The sequence below is a fragment of the Elephantulus edwardii genome, unplaced genomic scaffold (genome assembly GCF_000299155.1).
Source record: "Elephantulus edwardii isolate Elephantulus edwardi_28Jun2011 unplaced genomic scaffold, EleEdw1.0 scaffold00209, whole genome shotgun sequence".
NCBI lineage: Eukaryota > Metazoa > Chordata > Mammalia > Macroscelidea > Macroscelididae > Elephantulus > Elephantulus edwardii.
The window spans coordinates 2533858-2541255 of record NW_006399959.1 but is presented as its reverse complement, the minus strand read 5'-3'; positions in this window follow the sequence as shown (position 1 = coordinate 2541255).

The window sequence follows — 7398 nt, the reverse complement described above, 5'->3', positions numbered from 1 at the left end:
TCAACAGTAAAATGAAGTTAAGTCATTAGTCATTCAACTGTGAACATTCTGTAGAAATCCCACTCCTTAGCATTAGGGTCAGTGTTCTGGTGGGAGTCTTGAAGCTGCCACCACCTCAGGTACGCCTCACAGAGAAAAAAAAATGCAGGTTTTCCATTGATATTTAGTATTAAATATGTCTGTAGGCCTAGGCTTGGCAGAGGGCGGAGCGAGGGGAACAGCGTGTGTGACAGAAGGTGTCTTAGAGGACCCCATACCACACAGGTACACATAACTATGACTCCCAGAAGCCCGCAGGTCAAACCTACCTTCAAATCTTGGAGCACAAAGCATGGGGCAGAGGGACAACATTATATACTAAATCTATAGGATTCATCAACCTCCCCTGGGAAACTCTCATAGCATCTCATAGTTGTTTTGACTTGCATCTCTCTTAGAGCTAGGAATTTTGAACATTTCTTCATGTGTTTGTTTGCCATCTAAATGTTTTCTTTGGTGAAGTGTCTGTTCATATCCTGTGTCCATTTTTTAAATTGGATTGTTTACCTTTATCCTGTGGTGGTGCTCAAGTATTTTATAAATTCTAGATATAAGGCCCTTATCTGATATGTCATTACCAAATACTTTTCCACAGTCTGTGGCTTCCTGTTTTACCCTGTTGGAGAAATTTTTGGATGTGCATAAGGATGTGATTCTTAGAAGGTCCCATTCATCTAGTTTATCCTCCCCTGGTTGTAGATTTCTCAGGATGCTTGGAAGACTGTTTATCTTATGGATTAGGAGTTCTAGAGTTCTTCTAAGCTTTTCTTTAATGAAATTCATATACCTTGGTTTTATTCCTAGGTCCATGATGTACTTTGAGTTGGGTTTTGTGTATGGAGTGAGGTATGGATCTTGCTTGAATTTTCTGCAGATAGTTTTGAGTTTTGCCCACACCATTTGTTAAAAAGGCTGTCATTTCCCCACTTAAGTGATTTCATCTCCTTGTCAAAAATCAGTTGACCATAGGTTGCTGGGCTGATTTCTGTTGTAATTTACTTAAACTTCAGTAGAAGATCTTTCCACTGTCTCCAACAATTTATAAGTGACTACATAGGCAGAGTTTTGTTTACCAAACCAAAAATTCAGATTGATTCTTCAAGCCCTTATAAAAAATTCAACAGTATCTACTGAAACAAGGAGCTAAAAAAGGTTACACACTAGACCTTTTATCTAAAGGTGTTGTAGTTTCTATACTAGACTCACGCCTCAGTTAGCTCTGTAAAGAAATTCAATAACTTAGACAGGTGATTTCTTCAGAACTTCAATGCAATTAACTTTATAGTCATGCCCAGATTTCCAGTGGTTCCAAATCTTCATTTATTATTGTCCATACACTTCACCATAATAAATCTCTGTGGTTTACAAAAAGAATGCAGAGCTGGAGCTAAGAAAAACAATACCTTTCACAATAGCTAATCACAAAATTAAATACTTGGGAGTAAAACTAACTAGAAGTACAAAGGATCTTTTCAAAGAAACTTACTAAAATGTTACTAAAAATTACTAAAACTACAAGAAAATTGGGAAGGGTGTACGCCAGGGATGTGTCCTGTCTCCATACCTTTTCAACCTGTATGCAGAGCAGATTATCCGGGAGGCTGGGCTCTATGAGGAGAACTGTGGCATCAGGATTGGTGGAAGATATATCAACAATCTGCGTTAGGCAGATGACACAACCCTGCTTGCTGAAACTGAGGAGGACCTCATGCACTTGCTGCAGAGGGTCAAGGACTGCAGCCTTCAGTATGGACTGAGGCTCAGTGTCAAGAAGACAAAGATTCTCACCACTGTACCAATTGGTAGCATCAGGATGGATGGCGAAGAGATTGAGATTGTTCACAGCTTCAGTTTGCTCGGCTCCACGGTCAACACTCTTGGCACCAGCGGTTAGGAAATCAAAAGACGTATTGAGATGGGAAAGACTGCTGTTAGGGACCTCCTAAAGTACTCAAGAGCAACGGTGTCTCTCTGGAGACTAAGGTGCGCCTGATACAGGCCATGGTCTTTGCAATCACTTGTTATGCATCAGAGGGTTGGACAATGACTAGGGAAGACAGAAGGAGAATTGATGCCTTTGAGCTGTGGTGCTGGAAAAGAGTATTGAATGTACCATGGACTGCCAGGAAAACAAACAGATTCATCCTGGAGAGGATCAAACCAAGCAACTCCTTGGAGGCAAGGATTCTGGGGCTTCGTCTGACATACTTTGGACATGTTGCAAGGAGGGACAGGTCCTTGGAGAGGGACATCATGCTTGAGAGGGTGGAGGGACGGTGCAAGAGGGGAAGACCCTCTATGAGATGGATTGATTCAGTGACAGGGGTAATCGGGATGGGGGTGCCAGAGGCAGTGCGATTGGCACAGGATAGAGCAGGGTTTAGGGCTGTTGTACATAGGGTTGCTATGAGTCGCAAATGACTCGACGGCACATAACAACAACAACAAGAAAATTACAAGAAACAAAAAGAGACCTGGAGAAATGTAAGAATATCCCTTGCTCATGGATAGAAAGACTCAATATTGTGAAAATGACAATACTACCAAAGGTAATTTATATGTTCAATGCAATCCCAGTACAAATACCAATTCCATTCCTCAATGAGGTGGAAAAGGTAATCTCCACTTTCATTTGGGACAGAAAGAGACCTCGAATAAGCAAAGCACTCCTTAAAAAGAAAAACAAAGTAGGAAGCATCTCACTCCCTGATTTCATATCCTACTACACTGCCATGGTGGTCAAGACAGTGTGGTACTGGTACAATGACAGACACATAGATCAATGGAATAGAATTCACAACCCAGAAATCAGCCAATCTACCTATGGTCAACTGATTTTTGACAAGGAGATGAAATCACTTAAGTGGGGAAATGATAGCCTTTTTAACAAATTGTTGTTGTGGTTGTTAAGTGCCTCATAGTGACCCTATGAACCAAAGTTCTCAACACTTGCGTGACTTTCATCCTTTCTCCAGGTTCATAGGGTTTCCGGAGGCAAGCTATTATGGAAATGAATGCCACTTCTGCTTCCAAGCTTGTTTTAATTGGGGAGCATCACCAAACACTGTCCACCATGGGTAACCATTAATGCATTTGACACATCAGTGTCACAATGTTTAGCTTCACAGCAACCACAAGTTAACTCTGTACGGTAAGTGGACACACCAGGACTATACAACCCTGAGCGAATTCCCTTAAAGAAATTCCTTTTTTAACAAATAATGTTGGCAAAATTTAGGGAGCTCTGATGGCCTAGTGACAAGAAGTTGCACTGCAATCGAATCCACCAGATGCTTTGCTGGAGAAGGAGGGGCAATCTCCTCCTGTAAAAGTCAGATCCAATTTGATGGTACACACACACAAAAATAATAAAATAAAATAAAATATCTTAAAAACAAATTGGAAAACTGTCTGTAGAAAACTTAAGCAAGATCCATACCTCACTCCATACACAAAACCCAACTCAAAGTGGATTATGGATTTAGGACTAAAACCAAGGATTATACTTCATTAGAGAAAAACGTGGAAGAAAATCTAAATGCCCTAATCTGCAACATAGTCTTCCAAGCATTCTGAAAAGCCTACAACCAGGAGAGGATAAAAATAGATGAATGGGACCTTCTAAGAATAAAAAACCTATGCACATCCAAAAACTTCTCCAAAAGGGTCAAAGGGAAGCAACAGACTGGGAAAAAATATTTGGTAACAACATGTCAAATAAGGGACTTATATCCAGAATTTATAAAATACTTGAGTACCACAAGATAAAGGCAAATAACCAAATTGGAAAATGGGCACAGGACATGAACTGACACTTCACCAAAGAAGACATTCAGATGGCAAATGAACACATGAAGAAATGTTCAAAATTCCTAGCTCTAAGAAAGATGCAAGTCAAAACAATGAGATATCTCACCCCACTAAGAATAGCACAATTCAACAGAGCAGCAAACAACAAATTCTAGTGAGGTTGCAGAAAAACTGGAACATTTTTTTACTGTTGGTGCGAGTGTAATACGGTGCAACCACTATGGCATTTTCTCAAAAAGTTAAAAATAGACATCCCATTTGCCCCAGCAATTCCACTACTAGAAACATAACCTAAAGAAACCATAACCATTACCCAAGCAGATATATGCACACCCATGCTTATTGTGGCTTTGTTCACAATAAGAAACAGTTGGAAACAACCCACGGGTCCATCAACAAATGAATGGATAGAGAAGCTGTGGTATATTCACATAATGGAATAGTATGCTGCATTGAAAAACAAGGTTCTCATGAAATAGTATACAAAATGTGTGACCCTGGAGAACATTTTGCTGAGTGAAATATCTCTGTCACAAAAGGATAAATACTGTATAGTGCCACTGTTGTAAAACAGGACTGACATCAGAGTTGGGGGAAAACTAAGAGGGGATAAATAATGTATACTGCATTGAAACAAATGAGGGAGAGGACTGTTTAGGAGGGATATATGATTAGGTGTTATTGTCATGACAAGGATCCAGAATGAAAACTGCATAGTAGCATGGACTGGGGGGGCGGGTGGTGGGGGAAGGATTGTATAACAATGAAAGAGGGTTTTTTTTTTTAACTTTTCAAAGAGAAAAGCGAACTGGGGGTGGGGAGGAGTGGGCAGGGAGGAAAGTGTGCAATAATGAATGAATGGAGATAAAAAAATTAAATTAAATTTAAAAAAAAGTTTGAAATAGAAATACCATTTGACCCAGAAATTCCACTACTGGGAATATACCCTAAAGAAGCCATAACTGCCACCCAAACAGATAAATGCACACCCATACTTATTGCGGCTTTGTTCACAATAGCAAAGAGTTGGAAATAACCAAGTGCACATCAACAAACGAATGGATAGAGAAGCTGTGGTATATTCACACAATGGATTTGTGTGAATATATGCTGCATTGAAAAACAAAGAACTCATGCAATATTATTAAAAATGGGTGACCTGGAGGACATTATGCTGAGTGAAATACCTCAGTCACAAAAGGACAAATACTGCATAGTGCCACTGTTGCAAAGCAGGACTGACATTGAGTTTGGAGGTGAAACTAACTGGTGATAAATAATGTATCCTGCATTGACACGTGAGGGAAGCAACTGTTTAGGAGGAATACATGATTAGTTATTATTGTCATGCCAAGAGTCCAGAATGAAAGCAGCATAGTTTAGGGGACTGGATCAGGGAAGATTGTATAACAATGAAAGATTTTTTTTTTAACTTTTCAAAGAGAAAAGCTAATTGAAGGAGAGGTGTGGGCAGGGAGTAAAGTGTACAACAATGAATGAATGGAAATCCAAAATATCTCTAAACTTTCATTAAAATAAAAACAATTAAAATTTTTTAAATATATCAATGTAGTGTTCATTATTTATCTCCTCTTTTCTAAGTTTTCCCCTAGACCTCATAACAGTGGTATTATGCAGTACTTTTCCTTTAGTGACTAAGACATTTCACTCACCATCATGTCCTCCAGGATCACCCATGTTGTGTAATATTTTGTAAGGTTTTTAGTACTGTGTAGTATTCCATTGTGTGAATATACCATAGTTTTTCTATCCATTCATTTGTTGATGGGAAATTGGGTTGCTTCCAACTCTTTGTAATTGTGAATAATGCAGCAATAAGCATCCGGTGAGTTGATTGGACTGCCAAGAAAACAAACAGATTCATCCTGGAGAGGATTAAACCAGGCTGCTCCTTGGAGGCAAGGATTCTGGGGCTTTGCCTGACATACTTTGGACATGTTGTAAGGAGAGACAGGTCTTTAGAGAGGGACATCATGCTGGGTAGAGGGACAGTGCAGTAGGGGAAGACCCTCTATGAGGTGGATTGATTCAGTGCCTGGGGTAATCGGGATGGGTGTGTCAGAGGCAATGAGATTGGCACAGGAGAGAGCACGGTTTAGGGCTGTTGTACATAGGGTCGCTATGAGTCGCAAACGACTCGACGGCACATAACAACAACAACAACTTAAAAAAGGCTGGAATTCCAGGTGGGGAGTATTCTGAAGCAGCCTGAGTCTACAGAGTTTTCGTTTCTGGTTCTGGTAAGACTCTGCGTGCAATATTTACTAGCCATTGACTGTGAGTTGATTGTATTTGGCTTCCTGTTTAAAAAGGCATTTGGGCATTTGCAACCATACCTCAGACCCCAGTGGTTTCTTTCCCCCTCCTCCCCAGTGATTTCTTGAGGTAACATTCTCCAGCTGCTGGATGGTCACAGATGGGGACACCAAACGGGCCTGTCGGATGTGGGTTTGTGAGAGGAGGGGGATACAGGACTGGCCATTCAGGATGTAGGTCCAGGTCCTTAGTGGAGGCGGACACAAGACAGGCCAGTCGGGGTGTGGGTCCAGGTCCTGAGCAGGAGGGGTCACTGGACAGGTCAGTCAAGATTTGGATCCAGGTCCTGAGCAAAGGGAGACACCACACAGGCTGTTGGGATGTCTACATCCAGCTATGAACTTACTAGCAAACAACAACAACAAACACCCTAAAACAACAACCAAAGCAGACACCTTCAGATAGGTTAAAGCTATTTACTGGCTTCTTGGAGAAATCATTCAGTCATAATGGAAAATTCCCCACAAAGCGAGGTTACTGACCCGAGGTCCTCATGTCACCATGGAAGACCTGCTGACAGCCTTGGATTGGAACTCCCACAAACTTCGTATCAACAAAAGAGTGGCCCTAGAGGGGAAAAGAACAGGTTTGATCCAAAACACGTCAAGTTGAGAGAATTTGAGATACAGAAGGGGAATGACATTGTGAAGAGACTGGACATGCTTTAAAATCTCTATAGTGAAAAAAAAAAAAAAGAAAAAAAAATCTCTATAGTGTGTGCCTGGATCTGGACCTTAGTGTCAAGCAGCAGATCATAGACAAGGCTGTGATAGCCAACTTCAGTTTCTGTGCCACTGGACATCCAGACCTTGGTTATGGAGAGTGGTGTGCAGAGCTACAAAGAGAGAAAGGAGCTGTTGAGCAATCCCAAACACAGCGTGGCATGGAAATCCAGATGCTCTGATAGAAGATGAACCTGAGACTGAGAACATGGATGATCTGAGCATCTTGTCCAGGGATCCCCAGGTCTATATGGGTGAAATACAGCCAGAGAAGGGACTTAAGGGGCAGAAATATCTTCCAGAGGCCATTTCTGTAAGCAGTGAGCTAGAGAATCTGGGAGCTGAGGAAGACTTGGAGGACAACTTGATGGAAATCCAAGAAGGGATCATTTTTGGAAATAGTGAGTTAGAGAATCAGAGATCTGAGAGAAACCTGGAAGACAGCTTGATAGAAACCCAAACAAATAGCTGGAGAATCGGAGATCCAAGG